We start from the raw sequence: 12,979 nt of genomic DNA on the forward strand, positions 1-12,979 counted from the left end.
CCATCTCCAATCTAGGTTGGACTTCCACTTTGGTGGTTAGAAATGGCCACGGATTCTTAACCATACTCCCCAGTAAGAGGTAGGGTCCCAATGAGAGCACGGGTTCTGTGTCTGTTTAGACCAGTAGAATATGGTGGAAGTGACCCTGTGTCAGTTCCCAGACCCAGGTCAAGACCGTTTCCATTTCCTGTTTCTTAAAATCTTGTTCTGGGATCTCTATGACCTTAACCTTCATGTGGACCAGCTTGAAACCATGTGGAGAGACAGGGCTCCAGCAGTGCCCAGCTTTCCAGTCAATCCTGCCAAGACACCAGATGTGGGAAAGACGAAGCTGTCTCGGAAGCAGATCCCTCCAGCCTCGATCGCCCCACCTAAGGCCACGTGAATCAGAGACAAACTGCCTGGCTGAGCCCTTTCTGAATTCCTGGCCAACAAAACTGTGAGCCAAGTAAAATGGTTGTTTTGTAAGAGTGCTTGGTTGCATGGCAATTGATAACTTGCACATCTGTCATCTGTGGTTCCTATCTAGTTATAAGTATAAGCTCTGGATCCAGACTGCTTGGGTTTGAATCTTGCCACCAACGCTTAGTAGCTATGTGATCTCAGGTAAATTATTTTAATTCTCTCTGCCTCAGTTTTTTAATCTATAAGATTAGGATACTGGCATTTATATTAAAGGCAGTTGTGAGAACATAAAGTACTTAAAGCAGTGCTCAATAAGTATTCGCTCAACAGGTACTTTTTTGAGGACCTACTGTGTGGCAAGCACAGGTTCTAGGGGCACGTCAGTGAAAAAAAATAGGCATAAGTCCTGCCCTTATGACATCTACCTTCTAGGTCAATGTTATTATGCCATATACATTTAACATTAACCACATGAGCAAAACTGGAGCTCATGAAATCAAGGACCTTTTAAGACTCAGGATACAGCAGTCAAATGTGTGATCCCTTGTCACGTTTCTGTACAGCCCCACTTTTTAATGTGGATAATCTTTGAATAAGTGATGGTTAAGTCACTATTGTAGTGATTATGGTGACTTACGGGGACAATCAGGAACAGCCTTCAAAGGGAAAGCCGCTGTGTAACCATGGCCATATTGACCTTCCTGAGTCTGTTTCCTTACCTGTAAAGTGGGCCAGGTACACTGAAGGATATTTAAGGTGTCACTTACCCTTGATAATTTGCATGTTCAGAAAGGGAAGTGGTAAGAGGTCATCCAACGGTTGTGTGGAGAGTGAGGTAAGGGCACCCTGCCCGTTGGCAGAGGTGAGGGGCCTAGTGCTACGGGGACCGTATTTTCTAAACTCTGAATCTACACACATGGTCAGATATGTATTAGTGCAGTTTCAGGGGCAGTAGGAAAGTGTTTCTTAAATTATGTTATTTTATTTTATATTTTTCATCATGATCATAGTACTCCTTAATCCCCATCACCTATTTAACCCATCTCCCCTTCCCTCTGGTAACCATCAGTATGTTCTCTATAGTTAAGAGTCTGTTTCTTGGTTTGTCTCTGGTTTTTTCCCTTTGCTTGTTTGTTTTGTTTCCTAAATTCCACACATGGGTGGGATCATGTGGTATTTGTCTTTCTCTGACTGACTTATTTCGCTTAGCATTCTACTCTCTAGCTCCATCCACGTCATTGCAGATGGCAAGATTTCATTCTCTTCTGTGGCTGAATAATATTCCATTGTATATACATCACATCTTCTTTATCCATTCATCTATCAATGGACACTTGGGCAGTTTCCATAGTTTGACTACTGTACATAACGCTGCTGTAAACATAGGGGTGCATGTGTCCCTTCGATTTAGTGTTTTTGTATTCTTTGGGTTAATACCCAGTAGTGCAATTACTAGTTCCTAGGAAAGTTCTCTTTTTAATTTTGGGGGCAAGTAGGACAGCATATCTACAACATGGTTTGGATAAGGTAAACCAGGTGGCTCTCACGTAGCAGAATCATTTGCACGTAGGCAGCCCTGAAGAGAATGTTTGCACCAGAGGAGACTTCTCTGTTCTTACGCTCAACTCATCCAGCAACAGCACCCTGTCTCCATCTCTTTTTCAGACTCATAGACTCATTTCCTGCTTATAGCACGGCAGTCCCCCTCCTTCACTGAAGTTACTGATGCCTCTACTTGGCGCCTCGGAGGTGGTGTTTATTCATTGGTGCATTCGTTCCGTGAACACGTGCTACGCAACTATTTAGTGCTGGATGCACACAGGCGACAGTGATGTGTTGCGTTAATTGTACGAGTGGAGGTTTGCCCCGGACTCTGTGAGGGCTGGGGAGAGAGGCTGTCCACCCGGCCTAGGTGGCTCGGGACAGGCATCAGGACAGCTGTTGTTTTTGTCTCTCTAGTACCTCTTCCTCCTCTGCAGATAACAGACCTCCTTCCAGTGAGGAGTAAATCCTACATGTTCCAAGTGGGACTGAGTCAGCAACCCCTGGCCTGCGACCCAGACAAATAAACATCCCCCCTCAGAATTTTATGACACAGCCATTGGTGGAGACTGATTTTGTCAGGGTTGTATACCCCAATCTGATGGGGTATATATTTGGGGTGGCCGCTATCATCTTTCCTTTCATTTGGAGAAAGTCTGCCTGTGAATGGAACATATATTAAGACAGCCCCCCCCCCCGCCCGAGTCAATCTAAGGTAATTAAAATTTGGCTGCAAAGATTGATATCCAAATGAGAAAATGCACCCTTAAATTTTAGAGTGCTATTGTCCTGTTACAGTGATGACACTCTGAAACAGTGGGGACATATGCTTAAGAAGGAAACCAGAGAACTGGGGAAAACAGCCCCGAGAGAAGGAGCGATTGACAAAATCTAATATCATCCAAGCTCCTAGATCCAGTCATACCTGAAGCTAGGTGATAGGCCTGTACATATCTTGTTATCTGACAAAATGAATTGCTTCCTCCCCCCACCTTTTTTCTACCCTAAGCTAGTTCAAGAGAGATTTCTGTTGCCTGCATTTACAAAGGCTTTCTAGAATATATAATGCCTGAGCTGAGTCATAATGGATGAATAGGAATTCATCAGGCAAAATGGGGATGGCAGGTGAGGTGGGTAAGATTTTCCAGGCAGAAGAAACATATAAACAAAGCCTTGTGGAAACAATTTCTAAGGAAAATATCTCTGTAAAGTAACTATACAATGGGCATTGTCATTAGCCCAGGCTGTTCTTTTGGAAAAATACTGTGATGGAGTGGCCAAAATTAATTTGGAAACAGTACCCACAAGACCGTGGCCTTCTGAGTAAAATCCACAAAGCAATAATGAGTTGGGAAAACTCTAGCTCATAAGATTCACTTAGTAGCCTTCTGGGATGAAGTTATAAGTGTGATAGACACAGAAGAAGTGACAGAAGAAAATACCTTTAATCAGAAGTTCAATTCAGTCCATTAGCATATTCACAGAAGTTGGGGGAAATCAATTGCATTTACTGTATGCTCTTGTTTATTTAGAATGGCTGAAAAATGAGAGGTTTCTCCGTAATTGCTTATGAGTTACAGAATTGTTTTCACCTGAGTTCTTCCGTTTTACCAAAGATGCCGAATTTAATAACTTGATAATTAAAATGAATCCTCTATATGGCTTGCTCAGTGATAGTAAAGTCATACGCAATATGAGCGTATCATTCTCCTTGCTTGAAACAAGTCTTTGTCTCCTCCTCTTCTCTACTGTCTAGATTGACGTCTCCTTTAATGCCCAATTTCAAATTCTATTTCCTCCAAGTAGTTGTTTCTGAGTATTAAAAGAGAATCAAGCCCATCCTCTTCTGAATACATGTCTAAGTTTACCACGTGGTCTACAAACTACTTATTGTCTCTTTATGACATTAACTTGAATTACAACTTGACTTTGGGTTATAGGTCTACTTGGATATAGCATCTGGGGCAAAGGGGCTTTAGTACCATTCATGAATTGTGTGTGTGTGTGTGTGTGTGTGTGTGTGTGTGTGTGTACTTTGTAGACACAAAGTAGATTCTGTATATAACTCTCCAAGAGTCCCACCAATGTGCCCCTGCCTTGTATGAAAGATATCTCCAGGAATTGTAGTTTCATGAGATATTAATAAGTGTTATGAAAAATGGCTCTGTGGCAAAACACATTTGGGCATTTCATGTATTAGATGAAATACTCTAAATTCAATAAGTCTCTGTATTGCAGGACTTCTCAGAGATTTTAATATGTTCTATTATTTCTCAAAGGAGGATATAGTATATAACTTCATATATTGTCTTGATCGACCTATTTTCCATAGAATTTATTCGGGAATACTGGACTCCTTGGCTTTCTAGAGGAAGATGTGTTACTCTTCTGTTGTTGCTCAATAAATGACTTCTAGAAACATCTTTTCTTCCCAGATACCTGTTTCACTTAGAAGGCAGAATATCTCAGGCTTCTCATTTTACAATAAGAAGCAGTCTTGGCCCAAGAGACAATGAGGTGTGTGCCATGGTCTTCTAGTCTTTTCCTTTAGGGTGAGTCAGCAATTAACTTGGAAAAGCTTATTTCACTAAATGCTGAATTTTACCTCCATCATTTACCAGACAGATTCTTTTTCTCCTCTTTCAAACCTTAGTTCAGAAGGAGGCCAAATGTTTTATTTTGTTTTTGTCTTTTTCTGCTGAACCCATTCAATCATATTTGAATGTAGGAACAGTTTTAAACACAGAAATTCACTACACCTACCCCAAGTTCTCTTCATGGTGTGTAAGAGTTGGGCATATTTTAAGCTGATTTCATGAACAGTGGTTTCTGTCCCTGTATTTGGAAATGCCTCGAAAGACTGTTCATTTCTTCTTTTCATCCTTAGAACTGATGGCTCTGGGGGTCGTGATGTGGAAAGAGTGGGGTCAAGAACACACTGAACTTGAACATGAATGGCTGCTCTATTTCTTACGTTGTGGCTTTTGGGAAAGAGTTCACTTTTCTGAACCTCCATTTCTCCACCTACAAAATTAGAATGTTAACATACACTGGCCTCACCGGAAAGTTGTGACCTTTCCCTGTCTTGTCTTTGCAAGCTGAAATGCCAGATGATCCAAAGTGAAGTTATTCCCCTTAATCCAACTGTTGCTTGCGTTGTTTCCTTCTCCCACATAGGTGACACTTTTGTCCCCATACCAACCTGCAGTGGCTGCTCACATCAGTTTAGCACACAGACCTTTCCCACCTGTCCTCTTGCCAGTTTGTCTAAACATGTGATGTCTGCAAACAGCAGGTGCCATCTGACTATTTCAGAATATCTTTGGTCAACCATCATCTGAAATAAAATCTTGGATTATTTCAGTCAAATGAGTTACGACTACCCCAAATTGAGTCTTATATGCCTAATATAAGATATATTTATAAGATACATATATCTTAAGATATATATATCTTAAGATATATATTAAGATATATATTAATATAATATAATATAATATAATATAATATAATATAATATAATATAAGATATATAATATAATTCTGAGATACACCTTGGAAACAATCTTGACCGTAAGAGAAATCACCCTATATTTATTCCGTCAATCTTTATCCAAAGCATCAAAGTCAAATTCTTGATCCCCTCTCTCTCTTCCGATCTCTCTTTCTCTCACCTTTGTGATGAATTTATTTTAACTTCCATTATGGAAAAGTTCAAACATACAGAAAAAGAAATAATAGTATAATGAAGTCCCACATACCCCGCACCCAGCTTCGACACTTGCCAGTTTATGGGCCATGTTGTTTGATCTGTGTCTTCTACTGTCTCCTCACCATTGGATTCTTCTGGGATAAGTCCAAGCCATCTTGTCATTTTATCTACAAACATTTCAGTATGTATATTTCAAAAATGATAAAGGCACCTTATAAAAATATAACTACAATACAATGATCACATTTAAAAAATTTAAAAAAATGTTTTAATGTTTATTAATTTTTTGAGGGGGAGAGAGAGAGAGAGAGAGAGAGAGAGACAGACAGACAGCATATGAGTGGGGGAGGTGCAGAGAGAGAGGGAGACACAGAATCTGAAGCAGGCTCCAGGCCCTGAGCTGTCAGCACAGAGCCCGATGCAGGGCTCGAACTCATGAACCGTGAGGTCATGACCTGGCCGAAGTCAGATGCTTAACCAACTGAGCCACCCAGGCGCCCCCACATTTAAACAATTTTAAATAAGGGTATTTATTATGCCAATTATTTTGAATGGCGGAGGTGGGGGGAGACAAATGGTACAGTAGTTGAGATTCAGTCCTGAGCCATCGCAGATTGAGAAAACGTTGACTTGGAAAGCCTGAGCACTTTGTGATCTTGGCCTCCATGCCCTCTGCAGCTTTAAAGAATCTAGGAATTTCTAAAACTGTGAAAAGGAGAGAAGTGAAGTCTATGGAGTGAACACATAGTGGTCCTGAATTCCTACCCGGCCAGGTTACCAGGGACCAGAAGTTTCTGGAGACCTGCAGACTCATTTGCTGGGCTGCACCAATTGTCAGTAAATACTGTATCATTGGCAGAAGGTGATTTCTTCTATTTTGCAATTGAAGGGGTTTGCTGCAGTGTGGATTTTGGACCCAAAAGGGAGATTCAGTATGTTTATGATATTACTATACCTTTCAGGAGCCAACAATTAAGAAATAGGAAGAAAGAAAATCTCCCAGAGAAGTCCTAAGTGTGCTGAGGACCAATAAGTACCCCCAAGTGGCAACATTTCCTGTCAAAGTGTGACAGAGTTCTTTTTTTTTTTTTTTAGAAAGGTGCCAAGTTAATTAGCACCTCAGAGGACCTTGTTATAGCCCAGAATGACTTTCCATCTGCTGATAATTTAATCGTTACACATGTGACACAAGGAAATCGAGCTTCACATTCCGTTACATAGTGTAAATTGACGGTGAATGCCGCTCAATAGCTTGATGTCATTACTAAGGCTGTTTCTTAAACTCATAACAAATATCAAGTTGTTTTCTTGTAGGTTAAAAAAAATAGACCCAATGCATGTGACAGTTTCGTGACGTGAAACAGCCCAGGCACATCTGTCGTACTTCCAGAAGTTGTGGGCTACAGATGGGAAAGATTGTGTGGGCATTGATCTTTGTTTGAAGTCAAGAAGTTTCCAGAAGGATGAACGGCAGGGGCAGGGCAAAGGGCCGTACAGCCACTGTTCTCCCAGGTTGTCTTTGGCTTTTGACCAGGGGGTGAGGGCGAGGTTCTGTTCCTGCTGTAGAGGACTCCTGCCCGGCCAACGTGGACATGTGGCCGAGGCAGCGCCATGTTGGAATGAGGGAAGGAGAGCTTTGTGAACAGACGCCAGCGGACAGGCTTCCTCTGATGCTTCTGTGGCCTTTCCACATTGGGTCACAGGTGCTCTGGTGAGCACATTCTTGTTGCTTCAGGGCTTCAGTGTTACTGCAGAGTGGCCCAGGAAGTAACTGTACAATGTGGGGATAGTAGGAACCGTGTCTCCATTCTGACCACCAGCCCAGGCAGCTGGAACAAGTTCACACAGAGTCAGCCTGCCTGGTAGGCCCTGTGTTGCCTCAGGAGGAGGCTTTCTCTCCAGCTTGCCCCATAATGCCACCCTAACCCTTGCTCTTGCCTGGAGTTTCTCCATCCCTGACTTAGTTCTATTTCTCCTGTCAAGCATCCCATTGTAGGTGAACAGTAGAAGCCTTTCCACATCTGTCAGGTGGGGTAGGGTTATGCTTGGAGTTAGGAAACAAAACCAAAGCAGACAGACACAAACAAAATGCAAGGCTGGCCAGAAACGGGGGGCGGGGGGCAGGGGCTGGGGGCAGCGAGGATGCTAACTGTGGAAGGTTTGGGCTCATGGAGCAGAAAGGCTGAAGATACTGTCAGGCTGCTCAGGGAGGGGCTTACAGACAGCAGGATTCTGGAAGGTCTGAGGGGAGGGGCCCCACATGCAGAGGATTAGATTTGAGGAAGGGGGTCTGAGCCCTGACTCCTGCCATGTTTGGAGAGTGGGGATTGGAGCAGTGCTCCCCCTCAGGGCTCCTGGGTTAGAAGGCCCAGAGGAGTATGTCTGGGTAACTGTCCTCAGGGAGGTGGGCACCACGTGAGGAAGTGCAAGGTAAGGTGCAGAAGCGGGCCCCATTGTCAGACTGGCTGCCAGAGGGGGTCCTGGACACCGGTCACTACCACAGCCTGGTTTTCAGAGTGTGAAGAATTAAGTCTCATAGTGGGAGGTGTGGTGGCTAAGTGATCAAACTAAGTAAGACAGACTCCAAATCTGGCTTGTTTTGTGTCTTTGGGATAAGGAATCACCTAGCTTTAAACCTAAGGTTCCTCCTGCATCCTTCTTAGTAAACAAATTCATGGCATTTATAGAAAACCAGAAACTTTAGGTAATAAAAATAAAGAGAAATATAGATAGGCAACCCCCAGTGCTCTATACTTATCTAGAGATAAGTCACTATGATAAACTTGATAGATTCTTCCTCTTTCCTCCTCCCTTCCTCCTCTTCTTCATGTCTCCTCCTATATGTATGTGTGAATATATAAATACAAACATATATGTATATAAATACATACATACATATATGATATTCTATTTTGGAGCATACATTTTCTCTCTAGTGCTGAAAATAACTCTTCATGTGTCTACAACATTTTCTCTGACGGCTGAGTAGTACTCCACTGGGTGAGTGCGTTCAGTCTGATTGCCTGATGATTGACGTGATGCTCTTCTTAGTATTTTCTTTTGGGGGGACTGTATTGCCTGCACTGTGCCTGTGACAGTGAACTCCTATGGTTTTCTGGGGAGAAGAAAGGAGAAATGCGCCTAGACTCACGGACTCTCAGGGCGGGACCAGAACTGGGCTGAGGTTTTGGAAATCCTCAACCTTGTTTTACTTGGTGCCATTTGTAACCACTTCTCCCCTTGGGTGGTCCAGCCTCTATCTGACAGTGGCTAGGAATTCACTATGTCAGAAAGCCACCGATGAGCTTATTAAATCTCCATCATAAAACATTTTTCCATGAAATGGTCCAGAATCTGCTTTAGAACATGGGGGCCAGGAGTCAGATAGATTGAATGTGGAGTCCTGGCCTCTCCACCTACCGGCTCTGTGAACTTTGGCAAAAGTCTTAACCTTTTTGATCCTCTGTTTTCCTCATATGTAAAACATGTATAGTAAAAGAGAACATGCCTCAGACAGTTGTTAGAAATATCTAATGAGGGGCCCCTGGGTGGCTCATTTGGTTAAGCTTCCGACTTCGGCTCAGGTCATGATCTCACTGCCTGTGAGTTCGAGCCCCGTATCAGGCTCTGTGCCGACAGCTCAGAGCCTGGAGCCTGCCTCGGATTCTGTGTTTCCTCTCTCTCTGCCTCTCCCTTGCTCGCACTCTGTCTCTCTCAAAAATAAATAATCATAGGGGCACCCGGGTGGCTCGGTCGGTTAAGCGTCTGACTTGGGCTCGGGTCATGATGTCACCGTTTGTGAGTTTGAGCCCCGTGTCGGGTTCTGAGCTGACAGCTCGGAGCCTGGAGGCTGCTTCGGATTCTGTGTCTCCCTCTCTCTCTGCCCCTCCCCCACTCACGCTCTGTCTCTCTCTGTCTCTCAAAAACTGAATAAAAAAATTAAAAGAAAAATCATTGAAAAAAATTATCAAATGAGACGAAGAGTGGGGAGTGCAGAGTAAGAGCTCACCAAAAGTCAGCTTCAATGATGATAATGCCTGACATTATTGTAACAGAATGTGTTTAGTCCCTGCCTCTTGGCGGGCCTGTGGCAAAGCAAAGCAGCTGCATGTGGCAGGTCTCCTGTGTCAGTCTTTCTTCTCTTTTGGGAGCAACTTCATCAGCCAGCTACTCATGACCCTTCACCCCACCCAGCTCCTCTCTCCTAAATAGACTAATGTTTTCACCCATTTTGACTGGCGATAGCTTTTCTCTTTGTCTTCTCCCCGCCCCCTGCACACTTCCCTGGACAAAAACCTACCTTTGTGACTTGACTCCCAGTGAGTCCTCCACTGACTGCACAGAGGTGTTCCCTTCCCAGAGCCTCCACTCCAACCTCAAGAGGCCGAGTTGAGGGATACCACCGTGCAGATGACATGTGAACAGTTTGGATAGTCAATATCATTTGCTTCCCATGTCCTTCTTAAGGGTGGATTTTGGTGGAATTATCATCATGAAAACATTCTGTGTATGGAGATAACACCGAACTTCTTGAGATCAGGGACCTTACTGTGCCCCATCCTTTTTCGTTCCCCTAGTTTATGGAACGTGTTATTAATAGTCGTTGTGTGTGGAGCACTTACTAGGTGCCTGACTCTGTATCAGGTGGCTCAAATACATTGTAATTCTTCCAACAACCCTCTACTGTCCCCACTTTGACAGTTGAAGAACCTAGAATCCAGGGGGATTAAGCAAAATATGCAAAGTAAAACAGCTGTTAGGTTTTGGAATTTTTAGCAGGTCAATAAACGGCAATATTTTCTTGCCCTCACAAATTCAGAATGAATTGATAGACACAAGAGTCAAATGGGTGAAGATAAAACACTTACTACCTTTAGTTCTTTAAAGCTGACCGAGGGGCGCCTGGGTGGCTCATTTGGTTACCCGTCAGGCTCACGTCATGATCTCACGGTTCGTGGGTTCGAGGCCCGCATCGGGCTCTGTGCTGACAGCGCGGAGCCTGCTTGGGATTCTCTCTCCCTCTGCTCCTCCCACGCTTGTGTGCGCGCTCTCTCTCTCTCTCAAAAATTAATGAAGAAACTGAAAAAAAAAAAGTTGACTGAAGGCTCTCATTGTAGATTTATGGCCAAGAGGGCCTGTAGACACCTTCTCCTCCTCAGGAGTTAAGATTTTGGGAGAGCCCACTCAAGGGAAAACTTGGGAATGAAGAGTAGTTTGCTATCCTGCATCGATCTGAGATCAGGGAGGAAAGAAAAGAGAGAGAAAGAGAGGGACAAAGAGAGGGAGGGGGAAGGGAGAGACGAGAACACGAGTTCCCAGAACTTGCTTCCTTTCAGTAGATTGACTCTACCCCCACCAATCCCAGTGACTCTTGTGTGGGCAGCACCAAGAGAAGAGGGAGGGCCCTCTGGTATCCTCCACCTGGATTTGAACCCAGACCAGTTTGACTTTGGGGTGCTTGCACCTATCAGCAGGCTTCCTTGCCTCTCTGTGATTTGCTTACCGAACAACTTTGATTTCCTGTTGAGAATATTTTAGGAGGAAAAAAAAATCTTTGGAGGCTTTTCCATGCATCAGTATTTTTAAGCAAAATGAAACACACAGTATAGTTTTGGTTGGCAGAATTCCTGCTCTTGACCCAACGGAGGCCTCTGCTTGTGCCAGCAACCCAACGTGTTTCCACAACCCATGTGACTGGAGCTGTTCGCTAAATACCATTAAGTGACCAAGAAGGTTGACAGATTTTCCAGGTCTTCCCACCCTGACCAGACATCTTCTTGGCCAGACTGATGTCTCGCTCCCATTAGAATAGATCAGAGAAAATGGTGTCTTGCCTCTAATTAAATTCTCATCTTTGCCCAACTGTTTGAAAGGGCAACTGTCTTAAACCTTTGAACTTTATTTGTAATACAAAACTTCAATTAGATAAAGGACAATAATTAGCAGATCTTTTATCTTTGGGCATAATTAAATCTTTAAGAAGGGACGTTTTAATCAATGAATTGTAATGACAAGTTCATAAATTAATTAATCCCACCAATGGAGGCTTGGCAGTAATCAATGGGTCTTTAAAGAGGTTCAGGGTGAGGGGACATGGCTGTGGGGACACAGATGCTCACTCAGTTCAGTTTGGTGTAAAGATTCTAATTTGTTAAGGATTAGCTGGTTCAAAAGATTACCTATTTATTTAAGGGAAAATAATTTAAAATATTAACTTTTAATAGAAGAAAAACCTTCTTCTTGCAAGTTTTTGCCTTCAAAACTTTCTTCTTAGAGCTGTCAATTCAGACCATAGCTGAGGACGTACATTTGTACCCTTGTCTTAGAGCTGTTGGCCAATTTACTGATTTGATAGCTAGCTTGAATTAGAGAGAAACCAAAACTAAAGTTGACTATCTTTAGCTACTTAAAGGTGTTGCTTCTAAGGCAGGAATCAGCAAACTCTGCCCCCCTTGCTAAAACTGCCTGCTTTTTATGAAGTTTTATGGGAACATAGCCACGCCCAGTTATGTCTGTATTGCCCATGACCGTTTCACACTACAAAGGCAGAATTGAATAGTAAATACAGAAACAATATCACCTCAAAGTTGAAAATATGTACTCTTTGACCCTTTTTACAAAAAAAGTTTGCCAGCCCTGGTTTTTAAAACATTATGTCCTTCTCCCAAATGTTGAAGGTTTTGATGAAATTTTAACTCAATATAGCACTGCATAGACAGCATTTAGTGTAAGAATGTAAATTAACTATTTTCACATCTGAAGTTCTGTGGCTTTAATGGCCCATAAACCAGGCTCCTGGTATTTATCTGGGAAAAAAAACAAGGGAAAAATGATTTGGATGAGGGAAAGGAACTGACACATGCAAAGGTCCTGTGCAAAAGGAAGCATGGCTCTTTCAAGGGATGGAGAGAAGGTCCAAATGGCTTAAAAGGAGGGGGGGGGCAGGTTGTATGTAAAGGCCAGAGGTTAGGCAATATTACCAAGGGCTGTGAAGGCCATTATAATAATTTCACAGTGCAAGTCCAGTCAGGTCCTCCTTCCCTCAGGTTAAAACCCTTCAAGGACTTCACCTATCTGTATGATTAAACCCCCGAGAGCCTTCCTTACATGGGATCCAGAGCAGTCTGCTTTGGGGCTGGGAAGGGGAGTTTGGAGGATGGTGGGGGAGGGAGCATGGAGGTAGGGGAGCGCTGACAGGGATAGCAGGCCGCCTCCTCTGAATCCTCCACGTGCTCTGGGGACCCCCTGTGAGAGAACACGTCTGTATTGGCTTGTAACGGTCACTGTTCCTATATTCTTCCCGAATCGACTTAGCTTTTC

The 12,979-nt window shown here is 43.3% G+C and overlaps 1 long non-coding RNA gene across 6 annotated transcripts in view; it reads left to right on the forward strand.

Moving 5' to 3' along the window:
• LOC147573352 (uncharacterized) overlaps positions 1 to 12,979 on the forward strand; it is an 802,611-nt gene that overhangs the window by 32,731 nt on the left and 756,901 nt on the right. The window lies entirely within an intron of this gene.

This window comes from Puma concolor, chromosome E2 (assembly GCF_028749965.1).
Source record: "Puma concolor isolate L17-30 chromosome E2, mPumCon1.1.hap2, whole genome shotgun sequence".
NCBI classification, from domain to species: Eukaryota; Metazoa; Chordata; class Mammalia; order Carnivora; family Felidae; genus Puma; species Puma concolor.